Source organism: Temnothorax longispinosus, chromosome 3, assembly GCF_030848805.1.
Source record: "Temnothorax longispinosus isolate EJ_2023e chromosome 3, Tlon_JGU_v1, whole genome shotgun sequence".
Taxonomy (NCBI): domain Eukaryota; kingdom Metazoa; phylum Arthropoda; class Insecta; order Hymenoptera; family Formicidae; genus Temnothorax; species Temnothorax longispinosus.
This window is the reverse complement of record NC_092360.1, coordinates 17,051,141-17,068,522: the sequence shown is the minus strand read 5'-3', so window position 1 is coordinate 17,068,522 and position 17,382 is coordinate 17,051,141.

Sequence of the window (17,382 nt, the reverse complement as noted above, 5' to 3'; positions counted from 1 at the left end):
GAAGAATTAATCAAATTGCCCGGTCATTATGCATATTTCCCAATGCTAAATGGTCATTTTGATAAATCATCTCATTTGAGTTGATTTTCCCGGCAATCTTAAGCCCCTTGCACAATAGGCGATAGCGATAGCGGACTTAAATATTTGTTAAAACTAAATAATTTGTTAAAACAGAGAATAGTTGATATATGAAAACTAAATATTTATGTGCACTTTTCATATACCAACTATTCTCTGCTTTAACAAATATTTTTGTTACAAATATTAAGCGTTTAAGTTAACGAAACATAAATAATTTGTTAAAGCAGAGAATAGTTGGTATATGAAAAGTACACATAAATATTTACTTTTCATATATCAACTACTCTCTGCTTTAACAAATTATTTATGTTACAGATATTAAGTGTTGAAGTTAACGAAACAGAAATAAAATTGTTAAAGCAGAGAATAGTTGGTATATGAAAAGTTCATATTAATGATTTTCGTTAAAGCAGGGCACACACACATGTGTATGCCCTGCTTTAACGAAAATCACAACTTCTATAAAGCAGGGCATACACACGTGTGTGTGCCCTGCTTTAACGAAAATCACAACTTCTATAAAGCAGGGCATACACACGTGTGTATGTGCCCTGCTTTAACGAAAATCATTAAACAGTTACATCGTGCAGAATAACCAAGCATCTCGATTCAAGCAGTTAGGTCTCACGCTGGGAGTTTCATTAGTTTAATTATGCGTGGGAAGCACACACACACACACACACACAACGGGGGGTGCGAGGGGGGCCTTCGCCCCCCCCCTTTCCCGCACCCACCCCGCCGGTAGGCTGCGTGGACCTCGCTTTACAACATAAAGTACATGCTAAGTTGTAAAGCGAAATTATAAAGCACATGCATGGAGGGGTGCAAGGGGGCTTACATGCGTGAGCGCACGTGAACAGAAAGGCTTTTCTCCCCTGCACCCTCCCCCATGCATGTACTTTATAATTTCGTTTTACAACTTAGCATGTACTTTATGTTGTAAAGCGAGGTCTACGCAGCCTACCAATGGGGTGGGTGCGGGGGAGGGGGGGCCGAAGGCCCCCCTCGCACCCCCCGTTGTGTGTGTGTGTGTGTGTGCTTCCCACGCATAATTAAACTAATGAAACTCCCAGCGTGAGACCTAACTGCTTGAATCGAGATGCTTGGTTATTCTGCACGATTGATTCATTTAAAATTGGCGCAGTTTTACATGCGCGTGCGATCACTGAGCATGCGCGTGTGGCCGCAGGGCATGGTCGTAGTCGCTACATCTCGTCGGTATGACAGGAATCATAACTTGATTCCTGTCAACTTTAACCATTAATATCTCGCTTCGCGGGGCAGAGCGACACTTTTTTCTGCCAGATTCGGTCGTTTCGTGCAAAAACGCGTCGATTAAGCCCAAGTTGAACGAAATCGATGAGGAGGCCACTATTCTTCAGATTTACCCAGTTAAATATTTTTAAAGCGCGTCATCTAACCTATGTAACTGTTTAAAGCGCGTCACTGACCTACATAGGTTAGATGACGCGCTTTAAAAATATTTAACTGTTTAAAGCGCGTCACTAACCTACATCTCGCTTCGCGGGGCAGAGCGACACTTTTTTCTGCCAGATTCGGTCGTTTTGTGCAAAAACGCGTCGATTAAACCTAAGTTCAACGAAATCGGTGAGAAGGCCACTATTCTGCACCTTTACCAAATAATTTATTAATTTGTCTGTTATAAATTATGTTTAAACACAAAATATAAAATATTTTAGTGCATGAACTCATTGTAAGTAAGAAAGTTGAAATTATAGACAGACTGCCATTCTTTTTAGAAAAATATTTTAATATGTTAATCACATTTCCCACTTGTCTGTGGGCATTATGCATAATGACCGGATTAATCAAATTGCCCGTAACATATATATATATATATATATATATATATATATATGTATGTATAATAGAATGCCTGTTTGTGTCTGTTCTCTATACATTCCTGCATACTTTGACATAGTATATGACTTTGTATAGTTACTTCCTAGGATGCTGTGAAAAATATAGGCTACTTTAAAAAAATATTATATTTCTTTAACATTTTTTATCACATTTTTAATAAAATTAAAAAATTGTTTTATAAATATTTTTTTACTGACATAATAAATCAAATTATTTTGTCACATTTTTTATTACATTTTCTAAAAAATTAAAAAATTTTTTTATCTGTTCTCTATATGCTCCTACACATTTTAAAAATAAAGTTATCATAAAAAATATCTTTTTGTCCTCATATATATTTTTTTATTTTTGTAAAAGTTCCTTTTTTCACCTTTATTTCTTTATAAATAATTAGAAATACACAATTGGGTATATAGAATATCGCTACAAATAGCGAATATAAGGAAGGAGGATATCAGATAGCGTAGAGAATCGGTGTCGTCGGGAAAATAAGGAGCGAGGCAGAACTCATAAGGCGCGAGTCAGAGTCCACAAGGAGCGAGTCGGTGCGAGTCAACTGCAGTCGTTAGGGAATAACGTCGGCGTTAGGAATAACGCGCGCACTACTGTCGAATCTTAGTCGTAAACGCTCGAGCCGAGCGCTTTCCTTATTTAACTAAAAAGGACACCAATCGTATGCAATCGGTCGATAACGTCCTATGTTGTTTCACTGACTCGAGAATGAATAGCCCCTCGGGCTGTCCGTCAATAGATTCTATTAGATAGGCATTCTCGCGCACTTCCCGCGCCACACGATATGGGCCATCGTAGACAAGGTGAATCTTGCGAGTCAATTTTCTGTTTGCACCCGATCTGCGGTGCAACTTGACCATAACGCCGTCACCCGGTTGATGCCTAGACGCCACCTCATGCTTGTCACCTTGAATTTTTCTCTTTCTTGCCGCATTGGCCAATCTATCTTTTGCGATTTGAATTCGCTCTTGTCTTTCTAATTCGTCTTCCGACGGTATTGGTCGCAACACGTCACACACATGCCAGTGCGTAACGGCGCTGTAATGAATTTCGTTCGGGGTGAATCTCATTGACGAATGTGTCGTTTATAACATCTTCGGCTCTGCCGACTATTCTCCACCAAGTGTTGTCTGTCACTGGCGTATGCTCTAATCACGCGTCCTAATTCGCGCATTACTCTTTCCACCGGATTTGATTGTGGGTTATAAGGCGACGTTTTTCTCGTGGTGATTCCACGCTCCGTGGCAAAATTTCGCCACCGTGCCGTTATAAATTGCCCACCGTTGTTAGTTAAAATCTCCTTTAAAACTCCTACTTTTCTGAAATATCTCGATTCTGATGTGCCGACTATCGTGTCAAATTTCTGGTCCTTGATTGGATAGAATTTCGTAAGTTTCAAAAACTGATCCATAATTACTAGGATGTACTTATATCCTTGTCTTGTTTTTGGTAACAGACCGAATAAATCTAAAGAAACCGTTTTCATTGGTTCTTTAGGCAGATCGAAGTACTGTCTTCCCACTGTTGGCCCGGTATAGTATTTGGCAGATCTTACATGATGCTACCATTTCTCTCGCTATTCGTGCGACTCTGAATGTGTGGAAATATTTTTCCGTGAATGCTATCACTTTATCCGTACCGAAATGTATCAGTAAACGGTGTATCTTCGCCTCTATGAGGCCCCATGTATGTTTGGCAGGAACGGCTACTTGGTCAGTTTCGTTGTACCGTACTCTGATTAGCCCATCTCTTCTGTAGACTTCTTCCGGATTTTCCTGTACCGCTGTTTGAAGTACCTCGTCCTGTCTTTGGATCCTTTGCAACCATGGCATCCATTCTTCCGTGTTGGTCCCGTCAAAGTAATCTCGAATCAACGCTATGCGCTTTATGTCGTCTTCTTCTGGCATCTCCTCCTCATTGGATCTCGATAGAGTATCCGCTATCTCGTTTTCCTTTCCAGGAATGTGAACTATTTCGAGGTCAAATTCTTGCATGAATTCGAACCATCTAGCTATTCGGTGATTGTTTTGCACACAAGTATTCAGAAATTGTAGAGCCTTGTGGTCTGTGTGGACTCTTATATGTCGTCCCATTAATAAGGTATGCCACTTTCTCAGGGCCAATACAAGTGCTAAACACTCCAATTCTGTAATTGTATAACGCACTTCGGCGCCTTTCAAATTTCTACTCAGGTATGCGATTGTATATTTCACTTTTTCTCCTTCACGGTATTAGTACAATATAATCTCGCACCCAATCCGCTTCTCGCTGCATCGACGTTAATGCCGAATTTCATATCTGGACGTATCAGAAACAGGCTAAGAGCTTCTTGGAATGCCCTTTTGATATCACTGAACGCCACTTGATGCTCGCGCTCCCAGGCAAACTTGACTTTCTTTTTTAGCAACTGCTCCAATACTCTTGTCATTCTTGCTAGATTTTCTATAAATCTTCTGTTCCAGTTTATTAAGCCTAGGAACATTTGTACTTCTTTTTTGCTTTGTGGCCTTTTGAAATTCATTATAGCCAATCGTGTTTCATCGTTCATCTCGGCCTGTACCTCAGTAAATGTGTGACCAAGGAATTTTATCTTCTTCATAAATTCGCATTTCTTCAGATTCAGCTTGAATCCTACTCTTCTGAGACGTTCGAAAACTATCTTCAGGTGTTGTATGTGCTCTTCTAGAGTCTTTGACGCTATCATCACGTCGTCGAGATATACGATCTCAAAATCAAAACAGTTGTCTCCCAAGGCATCTCTCATGGCTCTTGTAAACGCTGCTCCTGCTGTCTTAATTCCAAATGGCATCCTTTTGAATACGTAGGTCTGCCCATCAAACATGAATCCGCAGTATTGCATGGCTTTCGGTGTTAACGAAATTTGCCAAAATGCTTGAGAAATATCAAGGGTTGTAAAATATTTATTTCTTCCCTCTTCGGAACACTTCTTCGATGATTGGCGGTTGTGCATGCTCATTGGCCATCCTCTTGTTTATTTCTCTTGCGTCGAGACAGAGTCTAATGCTTCCATTTTTTTAACGACTACCACCATTGGATTTATATATTGAGTCGCGGCACGTTCAACTATTCCTTTCTCTTCCAACTCCTTTATGTACTCGCGTACTCTTGGTAAGTGCTTCTCCGGTATTGGGTAAGATTTCTTCTTAAATGCTTTCTTTGATCGGAAATCTATTTCATGTACGTAATGATTAACGCACCCGATCGTTCCATCAAAAATGTTTTCGTATTCGTCGACAAGTTCTTGTAATTTCTCTTGAGCTTCCTCTTCCGTCATCTCCGCTGTGATTGGTGCGATTCTCGTCACCTCAGCCTCTTCTTCCACAGCGAATACTATTTGAGGTATCCCATCGAATCTCATTGTCATCTTGTTTTTAATCTGGAAATCTCTTCCCAAGATGACTTCGTAGCAGATTTGTCTTACGATGTGGAACTCGTGTATATAGGTCTGCTCGTTATATTTGAATGCTATGCGTGCTTTATTCGCAACGACTTCTCCTCTTTCTTGGAAAGCTCCTTTTAATAAAAATTTTCTGATTGGTAGGACATCTAGGATAAGTCCTTTCTTCTTCAGCTCTTCGTATACAACGTAAGAGATTATCGACAATTGGGATCCTGTGTCAACCAATGTCGTGACTGCAATGTTTTGAAAATGAATTTTAATAAATGGCACTTTTATATTTCGCACCTTCTTGTTCTGCTCCTCGAGCATATTTTCATCTAAATCTCGTATTATTTCATTGGTCCGTACAATATTAACATGCACAACATGACCTTTCTCAGTTTCTATCTGTTCTTTGTTCTGATTGGTCCTTGCATTAGTGACCTTGTTCCTCTTCGTTTGACGAATCACGTCCTGTGAAATGGGTATCTCGTTATCTAATTAGTGACGCGCATGAATGGATTAACGAGATTCCCACTGTCCCTATTTACTATTTAGCAAAACCATTGCCAAGGGAACGGGCTTGGAAAAATTAGCGGGGAAAGAAAACCCTGTTGAGCTTGACTCTAGTCTGACACTGCACGGGAAAAAATTTTACGTTAAAATCACCTGAAACTGCCAGGCCAAAATAGCCTTGGTCTTGTCAAGCTGGTGCGGCCCGACGGTAAAGTAATTTTTACGGCGCTCTTCAGTTGTCGTTGTTTACTATTTCGGTTGTTTTAACCAAACAGCTGTCCTGCCGAAATTACCGTGCGGACCGGCATATGTGACCGTTTTAGTAAGCACATACGTAAGTTCGTCTCTCAATCGTCGCTCATATTGTGATTTGTGATTGTGATTTGTGTTGTTGTGCGTAATATATATAGTTAACAAATACATTGAGTCTGTTTGAAGAAACAATGGACAATTTTACAGTGCAAATATTGAAGGAGTGGAAATTTGATAATTTTATACAACGATTTCAAAGTAAGTGCATATTTTTTTTAATATTCAGAATTCTTATTATTACAATTATGCAAAAAATCATGACTTGAGTTGTATACTCGATACGAGAAAAGTATATAACTTGATTATTGAGAACTAAGAATTTTGATAACTTGCAAACATAACCTGCTATATATATATATACAGGGTGTCCGAAAAATCGTCTACTCCACTTCGGGAGGTGATCGGGACCCAAAAACAAGCAAAAAAGTTCATACAAACATAGGTCCGGAAATGAGCCGTTTCCGAGTTAAAGCCACTTTTATGTTCAAAAATCGTAAATTTTTATTTTCAATTGTTTTTAATTACAATTACCAAATTCTCTCAAGTTTCTGTCTACATTTCGAAAAGACGCTATTCCCGGTACATCTCGATTTGGAAAAGACTGGATGTATAATCTTCTTGCCTCGGCAGCATTACTTTGAGCAAGACCATACATAAGATGCATATCAGCTAATTCATTAAAACTTAAACGATCCATTGATGAATACGGAAAGATTAGATACAACCTAAAAGTAAGGTGTTGTTAAATAATAATTTGAAACTTATTGAAAAGCCGTGATTTACTTACTGATTTTGAATTGGCGTGAAAACAATTGATTTCAAGTAGCCATGAAAACAAATGACTTTGAATAGCCGTGAAAACAACTGATTTTCAGTAGCCGTAAAAACAACTGATTTTAAGTAACCGTGAAAACAACTGATTTCTTTAAAAAATAATGTAATCGTATTTACAAATATTGAAAAATTGAAAAAAAATAAAAAAATTAAAAATATTTAAAAATAAAATGTTTTAATTTAAGAAATAATTAAGAAAGAGGGATACCAAGCAGATTCTAAATTACGATTTTTGAATATAAAAGTGGCTATAACTCGGAAACGGCTCATTTCCGGACCTATGTTTGTATAAACTTTTTTGCTTGTTTTTGGGTCCCGAATCACCTCCCGAAGTGGAGTAGGCGATTTTTCGGACACCCTGTATATATATATATATTGTTACGCTCCGTTCGCTATTCGTGTCGCGCGCACTCACGAACGCGTCCGCGTACTTCCGGGATCGCAGAAATAACCACTCTCGTTATACAAAAACTCGGGTTTATTTAAACTCAGAACGGAATACAAGAAAGTTCTGGGAAACCGGACCGAACGATTCGAGTCACCAGATCAATCTGACAGGCGGTAATTAAATCAATAATTCTATGCGTCCCCGTTGTCAAGAGACGCGCTTCGGCTTGAAACTTCTGCGGAGCGAAGCCAATTTCAGCCCACGAGAACGAACGTCTCGGCACGGGCGAGCGGGCGTAACAATATATATATATATATATATATATATATATACATATTTGTTGATTTCAGTATATTAGAAATTCTGAATGTATACATGTATACATATTTGCTGACTTCAGTGGATCAGAAATATATTTCTTCAATAAATGTTGTCAATCATATATGCTTTCATTCATAATTTCTGCATAATTTATGCATATACTATAGTCCGATATTAATCATATAGTCTTGATCTTAATGGCAATAAAAAAGTGATTAAATTTCCAAGAAATTTTTGACAGCGTTTCAAATATAACTAATATTTTTAATATTCAGTACAGTTTTATCTTTGTTTTATGAAACGTATGTATATATGTACACACACACACACACACACGCACGCACGCACGCGCGCGCGCACACACATACACACACATTTATATATATATTGTCACGACTTTTTGCACTCCCGGACCGCTCCGGGACGTGTGCCGGATCAAAAGGACTTAGGAGAGCGGGATGGTTGGCCTCTCCAGTGATTTCCTCGCACCTCCGATACTCCACGAAATGTTCCGAATGTTGGGCGCCAGACGCGTACATTCGCGTCCACGAAATCGCGAAAACCTAAACGAGACGCAAAACGAAATGTGGAGGTGCGTGGAATCGGCTAGCTTGACCTAATCACGGGCGGGGTTAATGAAGGGCAGCGCGATATTCGGCGGGGTGACACGTTAATTTCATACTCAGTCAGATAACAAAGAAAATAACATTTATTGAGTACTGGTTGTCGAGAAAATAACAACGTTTATCCATCCGGCTTCGATCAAACACAAGATAAATTCAATAAATAAATCAAGAATAGCCGGTGGCGGGGTGTCTGGATTCATCTAACAGAAATAATATTAATGCGGACGCGAAACACACCCACGGAGTATTAATTGAGTCTCTAATAAACACGCTGAAGGCGCTATTCTCAAACAATTAATAATTCGTGTCGAAAGTTATAATACGCAAGAATACTACACTTAATATCACTAATAAGAGTGAGGTTCAACGTAAAATGTCGCGAAATAATGGTACGTCACGCTTGGATTGCGTGAAAACCACGTCCGGAACCGTACGAAAACTCTGTCGCAATGATATCTTAACCTAACGCGAGTGATTCTGCTCGGGCGCAACGGGGAGGCGCCGAGTCATTTAACCAAGCAAAGAATACAATAACTAACGTAAAATACTGGATTAATGCGGTTCTCCAATGATGCGGAATACCGGTCAACGCGAAATACTAGAGTCGCGATATCGCTAATAACCACGGAACGCCATGCAGAACTACGCAAGTAAAACCTAAACGCACGAAACGTGTGAACGCCGGTAATTTCTTAACGCGAGTACAAGTCTAACATAATTAATCAATCGGCGGAAACGACATTCGACCGCGATTAACAATGCCATCGACATCCCAACGCAAACACAATTATCAACCCGTAATAACGAGATCCGAACACAAATCGATACGCTAACACCGACGCTCGAACACAAGAATTTCCCGACGCGAAGAAACGATAACGCAATTTACGAAGTACCGGCCCGTAGGCGGCCGTACACCAAGGTCGCGAGGACAACGCAATATACTCGCGATATCGAACTCATTAACGCCTATCGCGACCTCCAGGGATTCGCCATAACGCTTGTACCACGGTTCCGCGGCCACGATACCATCCCGAGGCCCTTCGCTCTCGTTATCGATCGCGAAATTACACTCGATCTTAACATGCGTTATCCCGAGCGAGAGCGTGCACCGGAGGGCGGTGTCGTGGCTTTACATATCGCGATTTACGGGCAACCTCACCGGTGATACGCCTCCTCCTGGGCTCCTCGCCGTCACCTTCCACCAACGATCCTTGATCCGCCAGATAACGATCAAAATACCCGACTCGGGGTGGCTATCGCTTATCTTAGAAAACGTATCTCGCCGACGGACGACCAGAGAGTGAAACGCTACCCGCTCGATTGCGGAATCGATACGGTACCCCTTCCTGAGGGGCGCGCGAGCCAATCGGGCGCGAGCTTGCAAGCCCGCGGTGTCCCGGCGCAGTGCTGTCGATACGAGATCCTTCGGGGGCGGGCAACGGTCCCTCGGCGGCGTGCGACTCCTCAAATTTTTGTCCTTAGCGGCGGACGGAACTTCGCTCGTGCCGGTGTGCCTCCGGTTTGACCCTGGGGCGGTGGCCAGCCACCCCGTGGGTCGGTTTTTGTGGAGATCATTTGCTGAAGCCGGGTGTTTACCCAAGCGCTTGGGGCCCCGCTATCGGCGGCCTCGTCCGTCGCTGCCGCACGTGCCGCCCGCCTGCCGCGTTGCTCTCGCCAGCCCGCGATCTCTGCTGCTTCCGCGTTTGCCACCCCTCCTTGGTTATCGATCGTCCTTGATTTCCTTCGCCAAATACTCCTTCGAAGATTTGCCGTGGTGTGGGTGAGGTGCCGCGCGTATTACATTGTATAAAAACAAAAGAAGGTAATCAGAATGCGGAAACGCGATTAAATACGACCCCTGGAGATCTCGTCGTTGCCTCCCTGGTCCGTCCCTGGGCGCGAAAACCCGCGCCTTGTGACGGCGGCGGGGCGCCGCGACGGTGCGGCGAGCCGCAACGTCACAATATATATATATGTATAATATATGTGCACATTCTTGATTATATACACTCTTCATATATGTAGCGGCGGGAATAGATGAAGAAATTTTTGATACGTTGGATGATGACGAAATGTTAAAAAAAATTTTTAACGAAACGGAATTTGGATTCGAAAAAAAATTCAAAATTAGAATGAAAAAATGGAAGGAGAGTCTCGTATCACTCAATAATATTCTTCCATCTTCGCCTGCAATAACGTCTGTCGAAGTATTGTCAAACGATCATCAATCTCCAAATTCCTCACAATTACTAACGTTAACACCAATAACTGATTCTGCACGAAATGACCAATACGTCTTAAATGTTTCTGATGTTTTTCGTAAGTCATTTCTTTGTTTTATTATTTATTGTACAGTGTAGGTTTCTATACGATTTTATTGCGTTGTTTGTTACCTCCTTCTAAGGCTGGTTATGTATTAAAATGTTTATTTATATAAATTATTTCGATTACGTTTGAAAAAGTATTCTATTTTTAAAACAATTTTTCAATCGTTTAACATTATGTAGAGCGATTCTTGAAATTTACTATTTTTATGAATTTAAAAGATACTTAGATGTAATGTTTAAAAATGTATAACATTGTTTAAACAATGTAATATTTTTCAAATTCAATCAAAACAATTAGAAAACGAAATTCTTGTTGAGAACACCTGTCTCTTTGAGCTTCAGCGTCATTCGAATATAAACTGTTAAAAAATGTGATTTACTATTAAACTTTCTCGCACATTTTTTATACGTCACATTTATATGTTATATTTTAAAACTACATTTCTCTTCTGGAGTTTTTTTACAATTTATTACAATTTGTGACATATAATGCATGAAATGCTGTAGCTGTACAGAGAAAAAACATATTTGATCTTTTGAAATCGTCAACGAGAGGAAAGATTGCTTTAGAAGAATTTAGAAAAGATCAAACTATCGATACGCGAATTATATCCGACTTAGTCGTTGAACACGAATTTGAATGTTCAGGTTCCTACAGGTATGATATTCATTGTGCATATATACATTATTCCAACATTTTAGGTTCTTGTATTATTTACTTCTGCCATGATAAGATTATATGACTATTATTTAGTCTGTTTTATATATATTGTATCAATGGATAAGTTTTAACATTAAAAATTTATGTACAGGAAATTTGTTATATGGAAACGTTATATACTCATAGACTATTTTTCCGGAAAATTCGACCATTTTTTAAACTAAAAAATTTTTTTTATTTGTAGAATAACAACTGAAAGGTTTCTTGAACTTGCTGCCGAACTGGGAGCTATTTTTCAACGACCAGACAAAACCATAACAGAAAGCTCACAATTGTTCTTCTTTCCTTATCAGAAGTCGACATCATTTACCCGAACAGCAGCAAATGCTGGCGGAGTGTTATATGAGAAGTATTTAAAATACAGAAAGAAATTAATTAAATGCGATATAATAAAGGACAAAAGATTATTACATGAAGGTATAATGAAATTACTTGGATAACTGCATTAAGATTTTTCTTACAACTCATTTTATTTGCGTAATTATTCCAAAATAACTTCTTTTTGTAACTTTCAATTATAGACGTTATTAATTGGGCTTCTAATTACAGACATTCCACAAATTCAACAAGAAAGTGATATTGAATGGCTGCAACAAAATGATGAACCACTGGATGAAGTAGTCGAAAAGTGGAATCAAACATTCTTATATAGACAACGATGCAAGAATATTAAAAACTATTTTGACACGTACAAATGTTTACGATCGAATTTCGGGCTTTTATTGGTAAATTTTGTACTTTAATTACTGTATCTTTGTAAAGGTATATTTTAATTACTATAATTAAATACTTGTTTGTATTTCGACAGTTGTCTCATGATTTTGATGCCACGCATGAAGAGTCAAAAAATAATTTTATTGAAAATTGGGGTACAGTGGCTTCCACGATCGTCAAATACGCCGCACTAAAAAAAAAACTCCTGTTTAGAGGAAAATTTGATTGCAGCAGGTGAATTATATTAGGTGTATATGCATCACATCAAAGAGGATGTACTCGTAAGTCGTAATGCTTAAATTTCAATTTTGCCGCAGGAAAAGAACAGCATTTCTTTGTCTGCCGAAAATTTTGGGAGTGATCGTACGTAAAAGGAAAAGCGATGGTTCATTACCAACTTCTGCAGATGTGATTAACAGTTTTTTCGTTCATTTTAAGGTAATTCATTAATTTATGAAAATGTTCGGTTTTCGTATATATATATAGATTATTTACAAAAATTATTTACAAAGAATATTTACAATTTCTATCAGTTTTTCTTATTATATTATAATTATTTACAAATTTATTATATTACAATTATTATTTACAATTTTATAACTATTAAGAAAAATTAAAATAAAATAGTTATAGAAATGAAATATATTTTTAGTCAATTTAATATTTGTAATTAAATTTTTTGTATATTTTTGTACAGACTTGTGAAGAACTAACTGACTTCAAAGCAAAGTTACAAGCTTTCCATAGTGCCCTCCCATACGTAGCATTCATCGGAGATCTACTTAACGATGGTTCCACCGATAAAGATACATATGTTTTTGTGATTATAAATAATTTAAATTTTAAAATTGAATCTAACAAAATTATCGAGGCTTTCGATTATTGTTACAAGGCCTTTTTTGTGTCTATAAAGTTGGCATATCATTTTCCAGCAGATCAAAAATAAAAGGCAGTTCTTGTCGCATGCAGTCGAGTCCTATAGTTCCTGATACTTTTTAGTAATAGTTCTGGTGATTTTACCCAAAAAACAGTCGATCGAAAAAATGATCTGCTAACTTCCCGTAGCAGATCATTTTCTAGCAAATCAAAAATAAAAAAGAGTTCTTGTTGCATGCAGTCGAGTTCTATAGTTCCTGATACTTTTTAATAATAGTTCTGTTGATTTTGCCAAAAAAAGTCCATTGAAAAATTATCTGCTAATTTTCCAAAATCTCGGAGTTCCGGTTTATTTAAAATATTTTTCGAATAGTTCTGAGCATACTGAAGCATTTTCTAAAAAGTTCTCGACATTAGCAATGTTGTACGATTGTTTAAAAAATTAATACCGCCCAAAAACCGAGTAGTTAGAGAGAATAGTGTGATATGCTGTACGAAATGTCGCAGTTCCGGTTTATCTAAAATATTTCTCGAATAGTTCTGAACATACTAAAGCATTTTCCAAAAAGTTCCCGACCCTGACAATGTCGTATGATTGTTTAAAAAATTAATACCGCTCGAAAACCGAGTATTTAGAGAGAATAGGGTGATATGCTGTACGAAATGTCGCAGTTCCGGTTTATCTAAAATATTTCTCGAATAGTTCTGAACATACTAAAGCATTTTCCAAAAAGTTCCCGACCCTGACAATGTCGTATGATTGTTTAAAAAATTAATACCGCTCGAAAACCGAGTATTTAGAGAGAATAGGGTGATATGCTGTACGAAATGTCGCAGTTCCGGTTTATCTAAAATATTTCTCGAATAGTTCTGAACATACTAAAGCATTTTCCAAAGAGTTCTCGACCCTGGCAATGTCGTATGATTGTTTAAAAAATTAATACCGCTCGAAAACCGAGTATTTAGAGAGAATGGGATGATATGCTGTACGAAATGTTGCAGTTCCGGTTTATCTAAAATATTTCTCGAATAGTTCTGAACATACTAAAGCATTTTCCAAAGAGTTCCCGACCCTGGCAATGTCGTATGATTGTTTAAAAAATTAATACCGCTCGAAAACCGAGTATTTAGAGAGAATGGGATGATATGCTGTACGAAATGTCGCACTTCCGGTTTATCTAAAATATTTCTCGAATAGTTCTGAACATACTAGAGCATTTTCCAAAGAGTTCCCGACCCTGGCAATGTCGTATGATTGTTTAAAAAATTAATACCGCTCGAAAACCGAGTATTTAGAGAGAATGGGATGATATGCTGTACGAAATGTCGCAGTTCCGGTTTATCTAAAATATTTCTCGAATAATTTTAAACATACTAAAGCATTTTCTAAAGAGTTCCCGACCCTGGCAATGTCGTATGATTGTTTAAAAAATTAATACCGCTCGAAAACCGAGTATTTAGAGAGAATGGAATGATATGCTGTACGAAATGTCACAGTTCCGGTTTATCTAAAATATTTCTCGAATAGTTTTAAACATACTAAAGCATTTTCTAAAGAGTTCCCAACCCTGGCAATGTCGTATGATTGTTTAAAAAATTAATACCGTTCGAAAACCGAGTATTTAGAGAGAATAGGGTGATATGCTGTACGAAATGTCGCAGTTCCGGTTTATCTAAAATATTTCTCGAATAGTTCTGAACATACTAAAGCATTTTCCAAAGAGTTCCCGACCCTGGCAATGTCGTATGATTGTTTAAAAAATTAATACCGCTCGAAAACCGAGTATTTAGAGAGAATGGGATGATATGCTGTACGAAATGTCGCAGTTCCGGTTTATCTAAAATATTTCTCGAATAGTTTTAAACATACTAAAGCATTTTCTAAAGAGTTCCCGACCCTGGCAATGTCGTATGATTGTTTAAAAAATTAATACCGTTCGAAAACCGAGTATTTAGAGAGAATAGGTTGATATGCTGTAATAAATGTCGCAGTTCCGGTTTATCTAAAATATTTCTCGAATAGTTCTAAACATACTAAAGCATTTTCCAAAGAGTTCCCGACCCTGGCAATGTCGTATGATTGTTTAAAAAATTAATACCGCTCGAAAACCGAGTATTTAGAGAGAATAGGGTGATATGCTGTACGAAATGTCGCAGTTCCGGTTTATCTAAAATATTTTTCGAATAATTCTGAACATACTAAAGCATTTTCTAAAGAGTTCCCGACCCTGGCAATGTCGTATGATTGTTTAAAAAATTAATACCGCTTGAAAACCGAGTATTTAGAGAGAATAGGGTGATATGCTGTACGAAATGTCGCAGTTCCGGTTTATCTAAAATATTTCCCGAATAGTTCTCAACATACTAAAGCATTTTCTAAAGAGTTCCCGACATTAGCAATGTTGTACGATTGTTTAAAAAATTAATACCGCCCAAAAACCGAGTACTTAGAGAGAATAGTGTGATATGCTGTACAAAATGTCGCAGTTCCGGTTTATTTAAAATATTTTTCGAATAGTTCTGAACATACTAAAGCATTTTCTAAAAAGTTCCCGACCCTGGCAATGATTGTTTTCAAGCGGTATTAATTTTTTAAACAATCATACGACATTGCCAGGGTCGGGAACTTTTTAGAAAATGCTTTAGTATGTTTAGAACTATTCGAGAAATATTTTAGATAAACTGCGACATTTCGTACAGCATATCACCCTATTCTCTCTAAATACTCGGTTTTCGAACGGTATTAATTTTTTAAACAATCATACGACATTGCCAGGGTCGGGAACTCTTTGGAAAATGCTTTAGTATGTTCAGAACTATTCGAGAAATATTTTAGATAAACCGGAACTGCGACATTTCGTACAGCATATCATCCCATTCTCTCTAAATACTCGGTTTTCGAGCGGTATTAATTTTTTAAACAATCATACGACATTGCCAGGGTCGAGAACTCTTTGGAAAATGCTTTACTATGTTCAGAACTATTCGAGAAATATTTTAGATAAACCGGAACTGCGACATTTCGTACAGCGTATCACCCTATTCTCTCTAAATACTCGGTTTTCGAGCGGTATTAATTTTTTAAACAATCATACGACATTGCCAGGGTCGGGAACTCTTTGGAAAATGCTTTACTATGTTCAGAACTATTCGAGAAATATTTTAGATAAACCGGAACTGCGACATTTCGTACAGCATATCACCCTATTCTCTCTAAATACTCGGTTTTCGAGCGGTATTAATTTTTTAAACAATCATACGACATTGCCAGGGTCGGGAACTCTTTGGAAAATGCTTTAGTATGTTCAGAACTATTCGAGAAATATTTTAGATAAACCGGAACTGCGACATTTCGTACAGCATATCACCTTATTCTCTCTAAATACTCGGTTTTCGAGCGGTATTAATTTTTTAAACAATCATACGACATTGCCAGGGTCGGGAACTCTTTGGAAAATGCTTTAGTATGTTCAGAACTATTCGAGAAATATTTTAGATAAACCGGAACTGCGACATTTCGTACAGCATATCACCCTATTCTCTCTAAATACTCGGTTTTCAAGCGGTATTAATTTTTTAAACAATCATACGACATTGCCAGGGTCGGGAACTCTTTGGAAAATGCTTTAGTATGTTCAGAACTATTCGAGAAATATTTTAGATAAACCGGAACTGCGACATTTCGTACAGCATATCACCCTATTCTCTCTAAATACTCGGTTTTCGAGCGGTATTAATTTTTTAAACAATCATACTACATTGCCAGGGTCGGGAACTTTTTGGAAAATGCTTTAGTATGTTCAGAACTATTCGAGAAATATTTTAGATAAACCGGAACTGCGACATTTCGTACAGCATATCACACTATTCTCTCTAAGTACTCGGTTTTTGGGCGGTATTAATTTTTTAAACAATCGTACAACATTGCTAATGTCAAGAACTTTTTAGAAAATGCTTCAGTATGCTCAGAACTATTCGAAAAATATTTTAAATAAACCGGAACTCCGAGATTTTGGAAAATTAGCAGATAATTTTTTCAATGGACTTTTTTTGGCAAAATCAACAGAACTATTATTAAAAAGTATCAGGAACTGTAGAACTCGACTGCATGCGACAAGAACTCTTTTTTATTTTTGATTTGCTAGAAAATGATCTGCTACGGGAAGTTAGCAGATCATTTTTTCGATCGACTGTTTTTTGGGTAAAATCACCAGAACTATTACTAAAAAATATCAGGAACTATAGAACTCGACTGCATGCGACAAGAACTGCCTTTTATTTTTGATCTGCTGGAAAATGATATGCCAACTTCACAGACACGCCTTTTTTGCATTAAATACCGACTTCACGCCGGAATGTCGCCATAT